This window comes from Protopterus annectens, chromosome 4.part0, assembly GCF_019279795.1.
Source record: "Protopterus annectens isolate FY-2018-M chromosome 4.part0, PAN1.0, whole genome shotgun sequence".
Taxonomy (NCBI): domain Eukaryota; kingdom Metazoa; phylum Chordata; order Ceratodontiformes; family Protopteridae; genus Protopterus; species Protopterus annectens.
In genome coordinates, this window is record NC_056733.1 from 895,995,050 (window position 1) to 896,016,423 (window position 21,374).

At 42.7% G+C, this 21,374-nt stretch overlaps 1 protein-coding gene across 1 annotated transcript in view; it reads right to left on the minus strand.

The window, feature by feature from the left end:
• Window positions 1–21,374, minus strand: part of RAB36 (RAB36, member RAS oncogene family) — a 522,669-nt gene that overhangs the window by 2,659 nt on the left and 498,636 nt on the right. The window lies entirely within an intron of this gene.

Below are 21,374 nucleotides of genomic sequence, written 5' to 3' on the forward strand. Positions count from 1 at the left end.
ATGCATATCTAAAGTGTGTAACATATATTCTATCTTATTGGTAAAACTGGGGAAGAAAACTGTTAAGTGAATCTGTTGGTTCAAGTTAGATTAGATTAGGTGGCAATCCACTAAGCACAGAAGAGGTTATCAGGGACCTGGGGACCCAGGTTGACAGTGGCCTTTCTTTTGACACTCACGTTGCTAAAGTGGTTAGAAAGACCTTCTACATTGCCCACCTGATCATGAAGGGATTCACATCCAGATCTAGTGAGGTCATTGTTCCCCTGTACTCTTCACTTATCAGACCAATGATCGAGTACAATGCCCCATTCGGGATGTATCTCACCCGACATCTGCAGCAATTGGAGAGACCCCAAATGTTCCTCACCAAAAGGATAAAGGGACTCCAAAATCTGTCATATGCTGCCAGATTGAAGAAACTCCAGCTCTATTCAGTTGCATACTGTCTGCTCAGAGGTGACATGTGCCTGACATACAAGGCCATGTCCAACCCGGAATTAATGGACATGCTCCACCTCAAAAAATCCAAATCCACCAAAACCACTAGAGCAAGCGACTTAAACCTTAGCACGGATATAAATAGGACGTGCTGGAGGGATAGATTTATCACTCAAAGACTCCCTATGCTGTGGAATAAAATCCCGATCCATGTGAGGCAGAGCACCTCGCTGGCTCTGTTCAAGAGAAATCTTGACCTGTGGATGGGAGATTGTAGGTTTATCCCGGGAATCATCTCTGTGTCACTGCTGGACAGAGGCACAACAAACTAATGGGCACAGTATTTTTTCATATAAGGGGTGGCGTAAGCCACAAAAATTTGGGCTAGGCTTATAAATGCCTTAGGGCAGATAGCCTAGTATAAACCTATGAACCTATGAACCTATTCAGAAGCTTCTTTAGGAGGAAAGGAAGGGTTGGGTCTCAATGATACTCTGTCCTTATGAAAGGTAAGGAAGACAACCCCACACAAGAGTGCCTGTAGCTCTGACACCCATTTAGCAGAAGGATTGGCAACCAGAAAAATAGTCTTCCATGAAAGAAATGCCATATCTATGGATGCTGCTGGTTCAAAAGGTTTTTGAGTTAGAAACTTAAACAAGATGGTAACATTCAAGGGTGGGATTGGGTCATGAACTGGGGGGGGTCTCAATAAAAAGGTTTCTGTCAGAAAGGCTTTGGATACTTAGAGGAAGGCAATGTAAGCATTGTTGAACCCTATGTGGAAGTTTGAATTGGCTGCTAATTGTACCATGAAAAGTTCTGAAAGGAATTCCAAATTTTTGGAAAAGGTGCTAAAAAGGGGTCAACTCTATTAGAAGAGGCCCAGATGGAGAAACACTTACATTTGCTCTTGTACACCTTTTTTGTTCAGATTTTTTGAGAGGAAGATATGATATGGACTACCGGGGAAGAAAGCCTGATGTTTCTAGCAATTATAAGAATTGGAGAAACTAGGCAGCTAGCTTTAGGGTCTTGAGGACCAGTAGAGGTAGCCTGGATGGGTGTGTGAGGAGATCCAGGAATGGATCTAGAACCCGTGGTGGGTGAATTAGGTGAAGACAAAGAAAGGAGAACCATACCTGACAAGGTCAGAAGGGGGCAATGAGGGTTACCCTAACAGTGCTCTCTATTGCTTTCTGAATGAAGTTGGTGATAAGAGGGATAGGTGGAAAGTTGCAAAGGAGATCTGCGGGCCAAGGATGGACTACAGCATCTCTTGGTGATTGCCCCTGTGAAGGGATGAGAGCAAAGTAACTTCCGTATTTGTTGTTTAGGTATGAAGCAAAAAGGTTACAGCAAGGTTGGTCCTAGCAGCTGAAAATCTCTGTTGCCACTGTTCTGTTGAGAGACCACTCATGACGCAGTAGTATGGTTCTTCTCAGTTTGTATGCTAGAATGTCAGATGTCCAAGGTATGTGCATTGCTACTAGAAAGCGTTTGGAAGACATTGCCCACTGCAGGATTCCCATGCCTTTTCAGCAAACAGGGTATGATCAGGTTCCCTCTTTTTTTGTTGATGTACTAAACCACTTGACATTGTCTGACTGTATGGCATTCACATCCTTGGGTAGATGATCCTGAAATTCCCGAAACGTAAGGAGAACCACTCTTAACTTCAAGACACTGATATAAAGTTTGGATTCTATTGCAGACCATGTTCCTTGGACTGTTCTCCCTTTAAATTGTCCCCCCAACCCAAGAAGGGTGGTGACCATGGTTACTGTGGCTCTGGGTATTGGAGGATAGAAGAGTTGTCTCTAAGTTACTGATATGGACAAAATCCACTACAGAACATGGTCCCTGCAGATCTGCATGATTCATACTCTGTAGTGAAGGGGGTGAAATTTTTGAGACCACTGTACAGCTAACATCCACTGCAGAACTCTCATGTGATATCTGACTAAAGGACTCATGACTATGGAGGAAGCCATCAGACCTAGGAGGTGTGACACCAGTTGACCCTGGGTTCTGGGATGATTTATCACATGGAAAGCTATGGATCTGATTGATATGATTCATTGTAAGAGAAGCTGCTGTCTGATGTACAGTGTCCAAGTGGCACCCTATGAATTCTATGGGTTGAGTAGGAGGTAGCTTGCTTTTGTTGGTGTTTATAGAAATAACCAGATGCATTGTTAGCTGTCTAGATATGAGAATACTTGGATCCCTTGTAGCCTGATATAAGCTGTCACAGCTACCATTACCTTAGTGAACATCTGGGGGGCTGTGGTGAGAGTGAACAACAGTAATCTGAATGTATATTGATTGTCTACCAGTTGGAAATGGAGGAATCTCCTGGACTTCCACTGGGTCTTGATATGATAGTAGGCATCCTGGAGATCAATAGAGCACATCCACTCGTCCTTCCTCAGCAGAGGTAGAATGGACTGTATTGTGACCATTCAGAATTTTGCCTGTTTTACAAATTGATTCAAATTGCTGAGATATAAAATTGGACTTAGGTCACCTGTCTTTTTTGGAACTAGAAAGAATAAATAGACTCTGGATCCTACTTTGTCTTGGGGGCCAGTTGAATGACTCATTTGTCCAGCAACTTTGAAACTTATATTGCTGCAAATTCCAACTGATTAGGTGGGGTATTGGGAATTATAAGTTTTGTTTCTGGAGCTAGTGAAAAGGGTACCGAGTAACCTCTGATAGTGATCCTTAGCATTCAAGAATTGAAAGCTATATTTTGCCAGGCTATAGGATGCAAGGAGAAGCATCTCCCGACTGCCTCCAGAGTGCAGCAGTCTGGCAAAAATTCAGGGATTTTGATAAGGTTTCTCAGTGAATGGCCCATGGAAACATTGAGTTTGCAGACCATTTCTGCCTCGTGGATGAAGTCCCATGGAAATGACTCATGCTCGGCCTCTAGGAGGTCTGTCCCTAGAAGTATCCTGGTGAAAATCTTTTGATTTTTTGAACATTTTTTCCCCTCTGATTCCTGTAGAACAATCTCTGAGGAACTGAAAAACAGATTCCAATGGCAGACAAGGTCTTATCATCCGGCTTACTCCTGTTAAGCATATCCCTGACTTTTGGTCTGAGTAAAGTGGAGCTATCATAGGAGGCATTTATGAAGGATGTCTTAAAGCTTTCCACAAAGTCACACAGCCACATCCAGGCATGACTTTGCGTGGTAATACCTGTGCCAGCTGCTTGGGCTGTACCATCTGCTGCATTAGATAGCAGTCTCATGGCAACATTCAATGATGACTGTAAGATAGACAACTGGGTATCCACACTTATTTGGATATCCAACGGTAAGTTACCTACCAGGGAATTTGAGAGTACCTTAATCAAATCCTTCTGGAAGCATGTCAGGTGAACCACGCAGTTCCCTGCACAAACAAAAAAAGTGGCTGAAGCAAAACTCCATTTCCTCAGTCTGTCCAATGCCCTAGACTCGCTGTTAGGGGGATGGACAGAAGACAGAGGAAGTCTCTTTGGACAGTTTCTTTTTAGTGGCTGCTGCTATCATCATAGCATCTACAGTGGGACCCTTAACACACTGTTATCTTTCTTTTTTTCTTTCTAGGAGATGTAATACCAACTAAAATTATGTCTGGTTTCTTTGGAATGGGTTCTGCCACGTCAAGCTCTCTCCAGGCTTTCTGAGTGATGAGGTCAATTAAGACATCAGGAACAGGGACCATCCAAGGATGTTGAAGGGCTGGACCTAAAAGCTTTGAGAATCACCGACTCATCAGAAGAAGGAGTTTTGGTGGACCATCCCCACCTCTGTTTCATCATTTTGAGGATGTCTCAAAGGAGATGTCATGGGGGTACTAGGAGAACCTTCTCCCTGATCTATGTTGATGTCTTCAGTGACAGACTCTTGAGAGAAGTCAATATCCTTCCTCTTACAAGTCCTCTCCTGGGGAATGTGGCTTGGGACTCCTGATGGGAACACATCGGAATCGGATGTGGGACTCGAATGTCAAGTAGTCATGAAACATCAGGGGTCCTTCTGTCCCTTTCTACCAGAATGTGAGGAAGTAGAAGCTATCTTTTCAAGGGAATCTGGATTGATCTGAACTTTGAGCTTGTACCAGTCATCTTGGTCTGCCAAGCCCTATCAGCCTTGAAAGCCAACTCAGCCAATGAAACTGAAGAAGAGCCAACTGTGTTAGGTTGGTAAGATCAGAAACCCTCTCAATTCCAAGGGCTGAATGCTATGAGGAGGACTTCAGAACCAATGTCTGAGTGGTAGGGACAGCTCCAAAACATCAGGGTTCACTCCGCCATTTGAGCTGTGACACCAGTAGTCTGACTCTGTGACTCCACTCAGCCACAGAGAATTGGAGTTGAGTGAGTGAGGGAAGATGCCAAAGCCAAAGTCTCCACGGCTGTCAACTCCAAAGTTGGTACAGCTAGAAGGTTGGATACTTCGTACACTGGGTCCAAAAATGTAGATCATGTAGGAAGCTGAACAATAGAGGTAGAAGGTGCCCATCCCAGTCGTTTCCTTGGGGGATGAAGCTGGGAGGCTCCCAGATGAATTCTCTTGGTTCACACATCTGGCTTAATCAGGTGTCAAATGAGATCTGAGATAATTCAGGCAGGAGAGGGGAAACTGTGGGTAGGGAAGGAGTCAGAGCTCTTGGATCCAAAGCTTTGGCATAAGGTGCCAAGGTCAGATCCAGTCAGATCTGACAACCCACATATTGAATCAGATGAAAAAAAAGACAATGCTGGATTATGATATAGAGGGTTATGATAGGGACTCTGACGTATCCAGGATTAAGACATGGATGCCAAGAAATTCACCTCAAGAACACATAACAGGTTATGACCATAACTCCTTGTAGGGAATGGAGTCTTATCTACTCCATGTACAATCGGTTACAAAAGAAAAAAACATCATTTGTTTTACTGTCTTTGAAAGCCAGTACAGCACTCAGCGAGTGCTGCTGCATAGGCAATATGTAAGGAAAACAATCAAGGACAGTTTTTACATACTGCCTTAATTTGATAGGTTCACACTAGGCTAATTGCCCTTGCGAGCCATTTTAAGCCTAGCCAATTATCCCTTGTGAGACTTAAACCCCGCACCTTGAGCTTATAAGGCAAACATTTTAACCATTAGGCCACCACCCAATCCCTTAGATAAGGTACTTGCAGACTGACATCTGCAAACTTCAGTGGACATAAGAGAAAAGATAGTCAGGGAGTAAAGGAATGTCTCTTCGCTTATACCTCACTGTAATAGTGCTTAGAAGTGTGTAACATTTCTTATACACCTATGAAAGTGCTGTTATGGTTGGCTCTCATACTACAGTAGTGCGTACCACTTTTATCTTTTTTCCAGTTTTGGAGTATAATCATGGCACTCCATGCACTACAAATTTATTTATTTATTTATTTAACATTTGTTTACTAGGAAAGTCTAATTTGGAATGAGCCAATTTTCAGCAGAGGCTGGGGGAGAAAAGCTCCAGACACATGTTTTTGTGACATGGGAAGAAATAGGAGCACCCGTAGGAAATCTACACAAGTGCAGGGAAGACATGCAGACTCTGCACAGAAGGCACTCCAGCCGAGAATCAAACCAGAGAACCTCTTGCTGTGAAGCAACAATGCTAACCGCTGTACCACTGCACTGTTCAGCTCCAGACACGTCTTTGCAACATGGGAGGAAAGTGGAGCACCTGGAGAAAACCCACACAAACACAGGGAGGACATGCAGACTCCGCACAGCAGGCACCCCAGCCAAGAATTGAACTGGGGAACCTCTTGCTATGAGGTGAGAACGCTAACTGCTGCACTACTGCACCATCCATATATTACATTACTGTTACTTGATAAATTACTAGGTAAGTACTAAGCTAGCTGTCCTTGCAGGCCTTTTTAAGCCAAACCACTTTCCCTTTAAAGGTGACGATCAAACCATACACCTTGTGTTTGTGAGATAAGCACCTAAGCCATTATGTCAACATTCCAACCCAAGTTTTGATAGCAGAGGAAAACAATAAGCCTATCTAGCCTGCTATTTACATGCATTTAATATTCTACACTCCCTCTTTTCCAATCCTCTCCAAAACTTTTTCTCCACTACCACTTGAGTAGTCCATTCCATTGGTATACAACCCTGTCTATGAAGAACTATTTCAACAGATCCAAGAAGCAATTGGTTCCTGCATTTCACTGCCCACCCCCCATCCCTCTCTATCCTGCCTGCTCAGGAAGACCCCTTCACATCTCCTGGATATCAGTTTTTGTACCCATATTGTGTCATTTCTGTCGCTATTGGTCTGAAGTAAGAAGGGCTTTAGTTCCTTTACTCTCTGGTTATATCCTCTGTCCTCCATCACAAGCAGCCTTTTGGTGGTTTTCCTCTAGACTCCTCCCAACTGCCTCTACAATGGCAGATAATGGCACACAGTATTCATTCTGAACATTTCATAGCTTAAAAGTAACAAGGTGTAATACACTAGGGTCTGCTACATGTACTCGAGGCACACATCCGCTCTGCTACTCACTCATGCTCTAACTTCCATTAACTCATCTCCCATAACTCTAACTGACCCCAACAGAACCCTGATCTTACCCCAAATATTCCAACCTAGTGGCTAACTCTAAAGTTCCCAATCCCTCCCTAAATCTAAAAACTTTTCCCTTCCCTAATCCAAAAGTCCATATTACTCCCAAAACCTAAAGTCCTCTTCCCTTCCCTAATCTGTAAATCCCAACCAGACAGACCCTAAACCTAAAATCCCTTTCCCCTCCCATCCACAATCACTCCCTATACCTAAAATTTCGATTCCCCTCCCTAAGCCTAAAGCTCACATACCATTTTCTATCCCCCCTCCCTAAACATTACATACCCTCCTAGCGTCCCTTCGACACTTACCAGGTACACTGTCAGCACTTGCTTGTGACCATCTCTGAGCATGTGATCAGATGCCTGCTACATCCTATTGTGTCTCCGTTGTAGTGAAGACTGAAGAAAAGATGAGCAAGGCTGCTCTTGTAGGGTAGCAAACATCAATAAAACTGCACTACTCTGGCTGTGTTTTTTGCAGGATTTTCAAATGAAAATAACAGAAGGACAGTAAATGATTACAACTTTACACATACATATTTTTAAGTGAGACGACGGCAATTTGATTACTAATGTTAACATTAAAAATGCACTTTAAAATTATAGAACTTCCTAACAGAGTCACTGAACTTCTCAGGTCTCAGTGGAAAGTGTTAAACAGTATTGTGAGATATTAATTGACTAAATGTACATGGTGCTCTAAGAGTTAAGGTGTTAATGCCATGCTTGACCATAAATCTTATCCTCTACAAAGTTTGTTGGGCAGATATAACTGACAGATTTTGAAACTAATCGTTGAGAATAACACTCACCAAGTGACATTATAGACAACACATTCACTGCATACCACACTTAATTATGACACATAATCTAACATAAATTATTACAAATGTAAGCAAATTACTTTAAAATTATGATCAACCTAATTCACATACAAATAACACTTCCCGTCTAAAAAGAAAAATTACTCCCTCACAGATTTTAAATATTGTTTTTATAAACGTAAAACATTGCTTGAATAACTTGATTAGTGTTAGCATGCATTTTATGAAGTATATAAAGTCTGAAATTCAAATATATGTCATTATTTAGTGACTTTAACCTCCAATGATTTGCCAGCAAATTGTGCAGTGGGAGGTTGGCATAATGGTTAAGGTGTTTACCTTACAAACATAAGGTGCAGGGTTTGATTCTCACCTGCGGTATTTGGCTAGGTCTAAATTAGAAAACAAGGGCTGTTAATCATTTAGCCTAGTACTAATCTATGAACTACAAATTTTATGAGGATCTATCCAAAAAAATGAGGTAAAAATTGCCTTTGGCCATTTTGAGAAGAAGGGAGAGCCACTGTTGCCTGGGCCAAAAGGAAGTTAGTAGTATTCTCTTTGGAAAGCCCTTCTGAATCTTTAGAAAAACCCTTGTTAACATAGGAAGGGTGGAAAGGCCTACAAGAACATCCCTGTCCATGGGAATGAAAAGGCAGCAGTCTCTTTCGGGCCTTTATACAAGGAGTCCTATTACAGAATTTATTTAACTGTCTGTTATAAATGGAGGCAAACTGATGTACTTGAGATGTTCCTGTCAGTTGGATCAATTCCTGGAAGACCCCTGGGTGCAACTTCCATTTGTGGGGGTCTGTCCTGGTCCTACTCAGCTTGTCTGCTAAAATGTTCTGCTCTGACAAAATGTAAGGAGTCTGGAGAGTCAATTTGTGCTGAGTTGCTAGTTCCCAGGATACCAAAGCTAGCTGCAAAGGTGGCAGGGGGTTGGATCTGGCTCCCCCATATTTATGTACCACATCACTGGGGTGTTGTCTGTGATTACTAGCGGACATCCTTGAATCCAAAGATGGTTTAGAGATTTGAGAGCATTTATCAGTGAGATCATTTCTTTGACATTTATGTACTTCAATTTGTTCCGTTTGTCACCTCCTTGAACATAGCTCCCCAAGAAATGTTTGAGGGATCTGTGGTTTCAGACTGAGCACCGTCTGCGAAGGAAAAATGGGGAGATTTGAGTTGAGACGCAACCGATTTACTCAATAGAGTAACTCTCTTTTTACAAACCCCTCTGAGTTGAGAGACAACAGATTTATCCACCAGAGTAACTCTCTTTTTACAAACCTCTCTGAGTTGAGAGACAACAGATTAACTCACCAGAGTAACTCTCCTTTTATAAACCCATCACTGGGATCTGAAATGATAAGAGGTGCTGGTGTTAAGTCCAAAATGATTTGACGAACCACTGAAGTTTTCTCTTGTGCCTAAAGGAATTACCTGGCTAAAGAAATCATGAGAAGCATAGAGGCCATTAAACCTACAATCCTGAGATATTCCCTGGCAGATGCCAGACTCTGGTTAGAAAACATCAGAAACTGCTCCATGTAAAATTTCCCTTTACCATGAGGAAGAAAATCTATCATGAGGGATGCATCTAAGAGGCATCCCATAAACACTGTCTTGTGAGACAGAATGGCAAAAGATGTTTCTGTGTTCACCTGAAACCCCAGAGTGAGAAAAATGTTTTTTTTTACTTAAACCAGAGATTACTGACAACTTGTGAAAGAATCTGCAAAAATAAAACATGTTGTCTATATACAGAAAAATGTAAGTGCCTGAAACCTGCAATGGCTTATTATAAGAGCCAGGTACTTCGTAAAGTCTCTTAGAACCATTAACAACCCATGAAGTGAAGCAGAAAATTGAAAATGTAAAACAGACAGAAAAACATAAAAAGCATCTGAAATCTTTGAGAAATGTAACTTAATGATAATCATCTTTTAAATTCAGAGTAACCAGAAAACTGAGAGGTCGAATGAGAGGTAACAGAGACAGAAGAATTAGCAGTTTGAATTTCTGGATTTTGAAGTGTAGGTTTAGAAAAGAAAGGTCTAGGACTGGTCTTCAAATTCCTTCCTTCTTTGGCGCCAGAAAGATTTTTTAATAAAACCCTGTTCCGTACTACATCTGGGAGGAACAGGTTCTATTACCCCCTGAGAAAGCACTTCATCTAGGATTGCGAAGAAACAGGGACATTTGATTGGATGGATACAGAGGAATCCTTTGAAAAGGTTGAAGGAAATCCCACTGCCAGCAGTTGTCTTTTCTGAATGATTCTCAGAACACAAGTGTCTGAAGTTGTGGTACCACCGAGGGATGCGAAGACCAAGACTTTGGCTAAGTGTTACTGGAATACCTGGATGGAGAGGGTGAAAACATGATAGGGAATACGGTCAGTCCACTTTTTTAGACTGTACTTGGTTTTGGAAGTACCCTCCCTTATTTTTTGAATCTCTCTTCCACTGCTTTCTGAAAATGTGCTTGCCTGTTGCCTTGCTGGGATTGTTTATTCCGTTTCCTATGAAATTAGGCTGAACTGGAAGGAATGTTTCTATTATTTTTTGGAAGAAGAGTCTGATAGGTGTGTAAGATCCTGAATTAACTTCCCTCTTTCATCAAATCATTTAAGCACCTTAGCAAAGGAAGGTCCACACAATACCTCTTTATCCAGGGGGATATTCAGAGCTCAAGTCTGACATCCTCTGATAAACGCTGAGAATGCAGCCAGGCAATTCTTCTCATCACTGACCCAGTGACCGCTGCCCTACAAACAGCACCATCAGGGTCATAAGGACATTTTACAGCGTGTTTGAATACCAGAAACACAGAAGATATTAAAGAATTCAGAGAGGCCTTCATCTCCGAAGAAGGTCAGCAATTAACTTTCGCATGTTGTCAATGGAAGACAGCAGACTTAGACACATGAGCCTGACAGCTCACTATTCTGAAGGCTAAAGTGGAAGAAGTGTAAACTTTCACCCCAAACCAATAAATGGCTTTTCCCATTCTTGTCAGATAGAATAGGGTTAGATAACTGTCATAAGGTGTTTGGCAGAAGATTATCTTGTCAGAGAAATTACAGCAGGGTTTGAAAAAAGAAATTTGTGGGTCTGGGGAGCCTCATATAATTTATTAGACTTTCTGGAGCCAGGTGGCTGACTTGTCAGGGAAATACCTGGCTACAAGGAAATCATCCTCTAAGGCTGGGAAAATAGGAGGAACACCTGCAGGTTGTCAAAAAAATCTGCCTGTAACAAATCACGATATCTGTGCAGGGACTGTACCCACTGAAATAACTGCTTCATTTTGGCAACAGTATCAGGAAAAAGACAAGTTTTCAGGTGCATAATCTGAAGAAAAGCTTTCCTCTAAGTCAGATTCCTCATTCAGTAGAGTTGGAACTTGAGAGAGAGAGAGACAAACCTTTTCTTTTTTAAACTAAGCGATGACTCAAAATGTAGAGACTGAAAGGTTTTAAGTAAACCTTAAGCAAAACCAGGCAATCCTCCTTGTCTGCTGTTGGTGTCAGGCAGGCAGGCTGACAAGCAGGGGAAGAAAATGTCTAATTTTATGCTTACTTTTCACTGGGAGACCCCCCCCCCCAAGAAAAACAGCACCCTGCAGAATGAACTGATGAAAGATTTGAGGAACTTAATATGGCCACAGTGGAGATACTCAATGGTGGCTGAGGTGAAGAGGAAGCCATAATCAAGACCAAAGCTTCCCATGCAAATTTCCTCTTCTTCTCCAAGCAGGTTGGAATAGCACACTGTTCCCTCCTGACAGGCAATACAATATCTGAGGGAAAATTATTTAGTGACAGAAACTAAATCCACTGGTCCTAACTTATAGCAACAAATGTTGAAAGAAAAGTTAAAACTTCCTCACAAAAAATGTCAAAATGGAAGGTGTTCCAAAAGGGACTACTTAATTGCCTAACTTTGAAGAGGCACTAGCTAATCATCGATCCCTTAAAGCCAGAACAGACAGTAATCTTCAACACTAAGAAAGTTCTGAGAGTTTGGTGCCCTAACCACTGATTTTATACCACTCTCCTTGACCTGTATAGAGGTTAGGGTGCATCTTTGGAAGCTGGTTAGTCATCCAGTCCTTAGAACGATATGTTCCATATAGCTTAGGTTACTGCGACAGTGATCTAATGATGAACATCTGCCTTTAGCTAGGATGACTGTCATCTGCAAAAAAGAATTGTATTAATGGTTGGGAAAGTTTCTGGGAGTTTGATGACTACAGAAATGATCCTTGACAGCCTCAGGTTTATTGATTTTGCTTTCTGCAGTCATGAGATAATGCTTTGAATAAACCTAGATTTTTGAAGTAGTGCAGTTAGATGTTATATGGCAGAATGTTTTGGATAAACCTATGCTTTACAAGTAGTACAGTCGGACATTATGATTCATATTGTCAAAGGCATTTCTAAAATCTATAGTTATTGCTTCAGTAAGATAGCCATGATCACAGCTGAGATGGGCTGTATTGGTTACAGCCCAAAGTGTTGTACAAGTAAGGTAGCATTCACTGAGACAGTACTTGTACACGTTCGGTAGCATTCACTGAGACAGTACTTGTACATGTTCGGTAGCATTCACTGAGAGAGTACTTGTGCAAGTACTGCAGCATTCACTGAGTCAGTACTTGTACAAGTATGGCTGCATGCATGGAGACAGTACTTGTACAAGTACTGTAGCATGCATGGAGAGAGTACTTGTACAAGTACAGTAACATGCATGGAAATAGTACTTGTACAAGTACGGTAGCATGCATGGAGACAGTACCTGTGCAAGTATGGTAGCATGCACCAAGACAAGACTTGTACAAGTACTGTATCCTGCACCAAGGCAGTATTTGTACAAGTACTGCTAGTTGTGCAAGAAAGATATTATGCACCCAGGCAGTACTTGTACAAGTGCAGTAACATGCACTGAGACAGTAATTGTACAAGAATGGTAGCATGCACCAAGACAGTACTTGTACAAACACTGTAGCATGCACTCAGACAGTACTTGTACAAGAAAAGTATTATGCAGCATAAAGGCATTTCTAAAATCTATAGTTACTGCTTCAATAAGATGGCCATGATCACAGCTGAGACGGGCAGTACAGGTTATAGCCCAAAGTGTCGTACAAGTAACGTAGTATTCACTGAGACAGTACTTGTACAAGTACAGTAGCGTTCACTGAGACAGTACTTGTGCAAGTACTGCAGTATGCACTGAAACAGTACTTGTACAAGTACAGCGGCATGCATGGAGACAGTACTTGTACAAGTACAGTAGCATGCATGGAGACAGTACGTGTACAAGTACGTAGCATGCATGGAGACAGTACTTAGGTTCATAGGTTGATACTAGGCTATCTGCCCTAGGGCATTTATAAGCCTAGCCAGTGTGTGTTTGGCTTTTGCCACCCTTTTAGATTAGTTGACTGTGCCTCTGTATAGTAGGTCACAGAAGATAGCCCTTTTGAGGTTAGTTTACTGTGCCTCTGTCTAGTAGGGACACAGAAGAGATCCCAGGGGTAAACCTACGATCTCCCATCCACTCGTCAAGATTTCTCTTGAAGAGGGTCATTGAGGGACTCTGCCTAACATGGATTGGGATTTTGTTCCAGAGTGAGGGGAGCCTCTGGGATATGCATCTGTCCCTCCAGCATGTCCTATTTATTTCTGTGCTGAGGTTTAAGTCCCTGTAGCGTGTAGCTCTAAGGGATTTGGATTTCCTGAGGTGAAGCATGTCCATTAATTCTGGGTTGGACATGGCTTTATACATCAGGCACAGATCGCCTCTGAGTAGGTGGTAAGCAACTGAGTAGAGCTGGAGTTTCTTTAGCCTAACTGCGTAGGGCATCTGTTTGAGTTCCTTGATCCTCTTGGTGAGGTACTTTTGGGGTCTTTCCAGTTGCTGAAGGTGTTGGGTAAGGTACATCCCAAATGGAGCATTGTATTCAATTATGGGCCTGATGAGTGATGAGTAGAGGGGCATAATGACCTCTCTTGATCTAGATGTGAACCCTTTCGTGATAAGGTGGGCTATATAGAAGGTCTTTCTAACCACTTTGGCAATGTGATTGTCAAAGGAGAGATTGCTATCTACTTGGGTCCCCAAATCCCTAATTACTTCTTCCATACTTAATGGATTACCACCTATGTGGTAATTTGTGGGCAATTTGTTTTTATCAAAGGGGATGACTATGCACTTTTTGGCATTTAGATTTAGGCCATGGCTCTGGCACCAGTTATCCGTCTCTGTGAGACCCTTTTGGAGGATGCTTGTGTCAGTCGGTGAGTCAATTATGGCACCCAGTTTGCAGTCATCTGCGAACTTTGTCAGCCATAGTCCTCCCATGTTAGCCTGTACCTCAGAGAAATATATACCGAACAAGAGAGGTCCCAGGACTGAGCCTTGTGGGACGCCACTTGTAACTGGTTTAGAGTCTGACATAGCACCTGCAATTCTGACCATGTGGGTTCTATCCCTGAGCCAGTTTGCAACCCATCTTGTGACATAGGGGTTGATATTTAAGCTGGTGAGCTTATTTATGATGCCCAAGTGGGGTACTGTGTCGAAGGCTTTTGCGAGGTCCAGGTAGGCTGTGTGGACTACATTCCCTTCATCTATGGCCTTGGTGACTGTTTCAAAGAAGACGACCAGGTTCAAGAGGCAAGATCTTCCCTTAACAAAGCCGGATTGGGTAGGATCCAGTGTTTGGAGGTTCCCAATGTCTTTGTTTATGAATTTCATGATGATACGCACCATAGCTTTGCAGACCAGGCTAGTCAGGCTTATAGGGCGATAGTTTCCGGGGTCCGTTGTGGCACCACCTTTGTGGAGTGGGACCACTGTTGCTGTACGCCATTCCTTGGGTACATATCCTGTAGTAAGGCTGAGATTGAACAGTGACTTTATGTGAGGGTTCAGTTCTTGTTGGAGTTCGTGTAAGACGCAGCCCGGGACACCGTCCGGTCCCATTGATGCTGTGTTTTTTGCTTTGGAGAGGGCAGCTCTCACCTACTTGTACAAGTATGGTAGCATGCATCGAGACAGTACTTGCGCAAGTACGGTAGCATGCAGCCCTGTAGTAGTTGTACAAGAACAGTAGCATGCAGCAGGGCAGTACTTGTACAAGAGTAGTAGCATGCACCGAGACAGGACTTGTACAAGTACTGTAGCATTCACTGAAGCAGAACTTGTACAAGTATGGTAGCATGCATTGAGTTGGTACTTGTACAAGTACAGTAGCATGCTCAAGGCAGGACTTGTACAAGTACAGCAGCATGCACGAGGGCAGGACTTGGACACGTACCTTAGCATACACTGAGGCAGGACTTGTACAAGTACGGTAGCATGCACCGATGCAGTACTTGTACAAGTACGGCAGCATGCACCAAGACAGTACTTGTACAAGAATGGTAGCATGCACGAGGCAGGACTTGTACAAGTACAGCAGCATGCACGAGGGCAGGACTTGGACACGTACCTTAGCATGCACTGAGGCAGGACTTGTACAAGTACGGTAGCATGCACCGAGACATACTTGTACAAGAATAGTAGCATGCATGAGGCAGGACTTGTAGAAGTACAGCAGCATGCACGAGGGTAGGACTTGGAAATGTACCTTAGCATGCACTGAGGCAGGACATCTACAAGTACAGTAGCATGCACTGATGCAGTACTTGTACAAGTACGGTAGCATACACCAAGACAGTACTTGTACAAGAATGGTAACACATGCACCGAGACAGTACTTGTATACGTACTGTAGCATGCACTGAGGCAGGACTTGTACAAGTACGGTAATATGCACTGACACAGTATTTCTACAAGTACAGTAGGCTGCACCAAGGCAAGACTTGTACAAGAAAGATAGCATGCACTGAGGCAGTACTCGTACAAGTACTGTAACATGCACTGAGGCAGTACTTGTACAAGAACGGTAGCATGCACCGAGACACCATTTGTGCAAGTATGATAGCATGTACCGAGACAGTACTTGTACAAGTACTGCAGCATGCACTGAGACAGTACTTGTACAAGTACAGTAGCATGCACAGAGACAGTACTTGTACATGTTATTACAGCATGTACAGAGACGTTACTTGTACAAGTATGGTAGCATGCACAGAGACAGTATTTGTGAAAGTATGACAGTATGCACTGGGATAGCACATGTGCAAGAATGGTAGAAAGCACAGAGACATTACTTGTACAAGTATGGTAGCATTCATTGGGACACTGATGGTTATGACTTATGACCTCTGTTTATTGACATTCACAGATGTTTTTTCTCACACTCTAGTACTTGGTAATAGATGACTTTTTGAGCATTTCTGTGAGTATGGGAAGAGGGTACTCCCTCTGTAGTCATCAGTCATTTTAAGGTTTTAGGTAAAGGTACCACAGTGGCTACCTTCCACATCTGTGAGATGACTTGTGATGTTACTAACACATTAATGAGATGAGCCCATGATCCATGTCTATTGGCTGTTAGCAGGCTGCAGTTTTGAAGGGAAAAGGGTGAAGTCTGTCTGGTTCTGCTGAGCCACTCAGGAAGTCTGTGGAGAGAGGGTATGAATCTGTGTACAAAGATTTCCAGAAGCAGTAAATGGTTATCAGAACCCAGCCACTGGGGATGCACAAGCCAGTGCAATTCTTTGTGCCGATCCCAAGCCAGGATAAATGGGGAGGGTTGTGTCAGGAAGGGCGTCTGGCGTAAAATATTGCCAAATCATGCACGTGGACAACAGTACAGATATACATACCAGATCGGTTGAGGCCAGGGTTAACAACGACCGCCACCAGTACTGTTAGCCAACAGGGTGCTGGCAGAAATTGGGCTACTGTTGGCAGAAGGAGGAGAAGAGGGGGAAGGCATGCCCGAAGGAAGGTAAAGGCTAGGACTGTGGTAGTGAGGGTCGGAACTTTGAATGTTGGCAGTATGACCGGTATACGGAGAGAGCTAGCTGATATGATGAACAGAAGGAAAGTTGGTATATTGTGTGTGCAGGAGACCAGATGGAAGGGGAGCAAGGCTAGGTTTATGGGAGGCGGGTTCAAATTGTCTTATCATGGTGTGGATGGGAGGAGAAATGGCGTAGGGGTTATCCTGAAGGAACAGTATGCTAAGATTGTTTTGGAGGTGAAAAGAGTGTTGGATAGAGTGATGTTTATGAAGCTGGTGTAATGATAAATGTTGTTTGTGCATATGCTCCACAAGTTGGGTGTGCGATGGATGAGAAAGAAAAATTTTGGAGTGAGTTGGATTAAGTGTTGATGACTGTACCCAAGGGTGAGAGAGTGGTGATTGGAGCAGATTTCAATGGACATGTTGGTAAAGGGAACAGAGGGGATGAGGAAGTGATTGGTAGGTATGGTGTTAAGCAAAGGAATGCAGAAGGTCAGATGGTAGTGGATTTTGTTGAAAAGGATGGACATGGCTGTGGTGAATACATATTTTAACAACAGGGAGGAGTATAGGGTGACATACAAGAGTGGAGGAAGATGCACACAGGTGGATTATATCTTACGTAGAAGGGCCAGTCTGAAGGAGATTGATGACTGTAAAGTGGTGGCAGGGGAAAGTGTAGTTAGGCAGCATATGATGGTGGTTTGTAGGATGACATTGGTGCTCAAGAAGAGGAGGAGGAGTGTGAGGGCAGCACCAAGGATCAAATGGTGGAAATTGAAAAAGGGTAATTGTGAGGTGGAGTTCAGGGAAGAGTTAAGACAGGCACTGGGTGGCAGTGAAGAATTACCAAATAGCTGGGTAACTACAGCAGAGCTAGTATGGGAGATGGCTAAAAAGGTGCCTGGTGTGACATCTGGAAAGAGGAAGGAGGACAAGGAGACCTGGTGGTGGAATGAGGAAGTACAGGAGGGTATACAGAGAAAGAGGTTAGCGAAGAAGAAGTGGGATTGTCAGAGAGATGAAGAAAGTAGACAGAAGATGAGGTGCATGGCAAAGAGAGAGGTGGTGAAGGCTAAGGATAAGGCGTATGAAGAGTTGTATGAAAGGTTGGACACTAAGGAGGGAGAAGGACTTGTACCAATTGGCTAGACAGAGGGACTGAGCTAGTAATGATGTGCAGCAGATAAGGGTGATAAAGGATAATGACGGAAACATACAAGTGAGGAGAGTGTGTTGAACAGATGGAAAGAGTACTTTGAGGGGATGATGAATGAAGAGAATGAGAGGGAGAGAAGGTGGGATGATGTGCGGATAGTGAATCATGGAGTGCAGTGAATTAGCAAGGAGGAAATAAGGATAGCTATGAAGAGGATGAAGAATGGAAAGGCTGTTGGTCCAGATGACATACCTGTGGAAGCATGGAGGTGTTTAGGTGAAATGGCAGTGGAGTTTTTAACTATATTGTTTAATGAAATCTTGGAAAGTGAGAGGATGCCTGAGGAATGGAGAAAAAGTGTTTTGGTAATGATTTTTAAGAATAAGGGTAATGTGCAGAGCTGTAGTAATTACAGAGGGATTAAACTGATCAGTCACAGCATGAAGTTATGGGAAAGAGTAGTGGAAGCTAGGTCAAGAAGGGAGGTGGTGAATAGTGATCAGCAGTATGGTTTCATGCCAGGAAAGAGCACTACAGATGCAATGTTTGCTCTGAGAGTGTTGATGGAGAAGTACAGAGAAGGTCAGAAGGAGTTGCATTGTGTCTTTGTGGACTTAAAGAAAGCATATGACAGGGTGCCTAGAGAGGAGTTATGGTATTGTATGAGGAAGTCGGGAGTGTCAGAGAAGTATGTAAGAGTGGTTCAAGATATGTACAAGGGTAGTGTGACAGCGGTGAGGTCTGCTGTGAGAGTGACGGATGCATTTAAGGTGGAGGTGGGATTACATCAAGGATAAGCTCTGAGCCCTTTCTTATTTGCAATGATGATGGACAGGTTGACAGACGAGATCAGAAAGGAGTCTCCGTGGACTATGATGTTTGCAGATGACATTGTGATCTGTAGTGAGAGTAGGGAACAGGTGGAGCAGACCCTGGAGAGGTGGAGATATGCTTTAGGGAGAAGAGGAATAAAGGTCAGCAGGACTAAGACAGAATATATGTGTGTGAATGAGAGGGAGGATAGAGGAATGGTGAGGATGCAGGGAGTAGAGGTGGTAAAGGTGGATGAGTTGAAATACTTGGGATCAACAGTTCAGAGTAATGGTGAGTGTGGAAGAGAGGTGAAGAAGAGAGTACAGGCAGGATGGAGTGGGTGGAGAAGAGTGTCAGGAGTGATTTGTGACAGACGAGTACCAGTAAGAGTGAAAGGGAAGGTCTACAAGAGGGTAGTAAGACCAGCTATGTTACATGGGTTGGAGACAGTGGCATTGACAAAAAGGCAGGAGTCAGAGCTGGATGTGGCAGAGTTAAAGATGTTAAGATTTGCACTGGGTGTGATGAGAGTGGACAGGATTAGGAATAAGTATATTAGAGGGTAGCCCAGGTTGGAAGGATTGGAGACAAGGAGACAAAGCCAGAGAGGCAAGATTACATTGGTTTGGACATGTGCTGATGCTGAGGAGGGATGCAAAGTATATTGGGACAAAGATGCTAAGGATGAAGCTGCCAGGTAACTGGAAAAAAGGAAGGCCTAAGATAAGGTTTATGGATGTGGTGAGAGAGGACATGCAGGTGGTTGGTGTGACAGAGCAAGATGCAGAGGACAGGAAGAAATGGAAACAGATGATCCGCTGTGGTGACCCCTAAAGGGAGTAGCTGAAAGAAGAAGTAAATGGTTATCAGAACAGATAAACAAAGTACATTAGAAGTTGGTGGTTACTGACAGCTCATTGTTGCTCTGGTTGATTGGTGCTTTTCAGGGGATTAGATAGACAGATGTACTTCCTAAATTCTACTCCATCCTATTTGTTAGTTTGTTTATGATGGTGGGTATTTTGAGGAGTTATGCTAGTTTCTTTGAACTTAATACGTTTTTTTGATCTAATCCAGAAATGGATAACATTTCTGACTACATGGTTCTCTAATATGTTGTTTTAGTCACTTTTATCTCAGCTCTGCGCGCTCTTCTCTAGTCGAGGTAAATAGTGTGCAGATGCGCATTTTATTACATTTACTTTGGTTTTGGTCTATCCACTGGGATATCTGTTCTCAGAACCTTTTAGTTTCTTAGACTTAGCTGCAAAAAAACTAATTTTTGTACCATGTACAAGACAGCAGAGAAAGATAGGTTACTGCTCTAGTGACATCACTGCTGTTATACATTTATAAATAAAGAGCCCCATTTTATGGCAAATATCCCATTAAAAGTTCTAATTCTTTTTTCTAGATAAAATATATACTGGTTATTACTGCAGGTTCAATGCAACTGACAGCTATTCTGCCAATCAGCACAGAAAATTAAGGCTATGAGCTGCTAATGAGATACTTCCTGTGGTACATGGTTTGAATCCCTCAGCCTTCATTTCTCTACTACATGACCTTGTACAAGTCACTTAACCAGATAGTATTTTGTTGCAACTGTGAATCTGGGCTAGGTGCCTTAAAGCATATCCAGTAACTAGCTATGAACCTGTGAGTATAATGACACTGAATGGTTATGATCATAAATGAGGTAGAAAGAGCAAAGGTTTTGCAGTATCTTTCTGATCTATCAGTACTTAGCAGTTACAGTGCCCATGTTCTTATGTTGTTACTCTATCTAGTGGGTAAAAGAATTCTATTTGTAGAGATCTTCAACAGCTCATTGCTTAGTACTGAATTGCCACAGGACTGAAGACATCAAGTGTGGCACCCATGTATGTGGATTAGGGCAAAAGGAAAACATGGAACTACTGCAGCAACAGAGACAGGGAATGTTAAGGAAAAACTCTTGATGAGAAGCTTGACAGCATTTCTATAGGGCAACAGTCCCCAGAACAACAGACAATGGATGTCAGTCAAACTTGACTCAGTGATATGCATACCTCTCAACTGTACAGATTTTTGTAGAATGTCCAAATTTTTGCCTAATAGTTTGGTCCGTTTAAACTGTGGTTTTCTGGCAAACCATCAGCAAATAATTAAAGATTAAAGTCAGAAAATAATGACAGACATTTGAGTTTCACACATCATACTCTTCAGAAAATTTATGCTAATACAAAACCTTTCATTCTATCAACTTTCTAAGTTTGTACGAGGAATATTTAAAAACCATCTCTATTTTTGGCCCTTTGTCCCCCCATTATTTATGGCTTTGTCCAGATTTCTTGCTCTAAGAGGTTGACAGGTATGGTTATATGACTGGATTACAGGTGAAGCTGACACATAAATACCAGAAAAAAGTCTACCTAGACTTCATCAAAGTCCTTGACTTGGTCAGACATAGTAGGCTGACAAGAAAACTGTTGGAGGAGTTGGGAGTATAACCAAGGCTGAGGAATTAGACAGCTGCATGCTTGAAAGGCAGTACACAGTGGGACAATGTCAGAAATTAGGAAGCTGACTACAGGAGTACCGTAAGGGG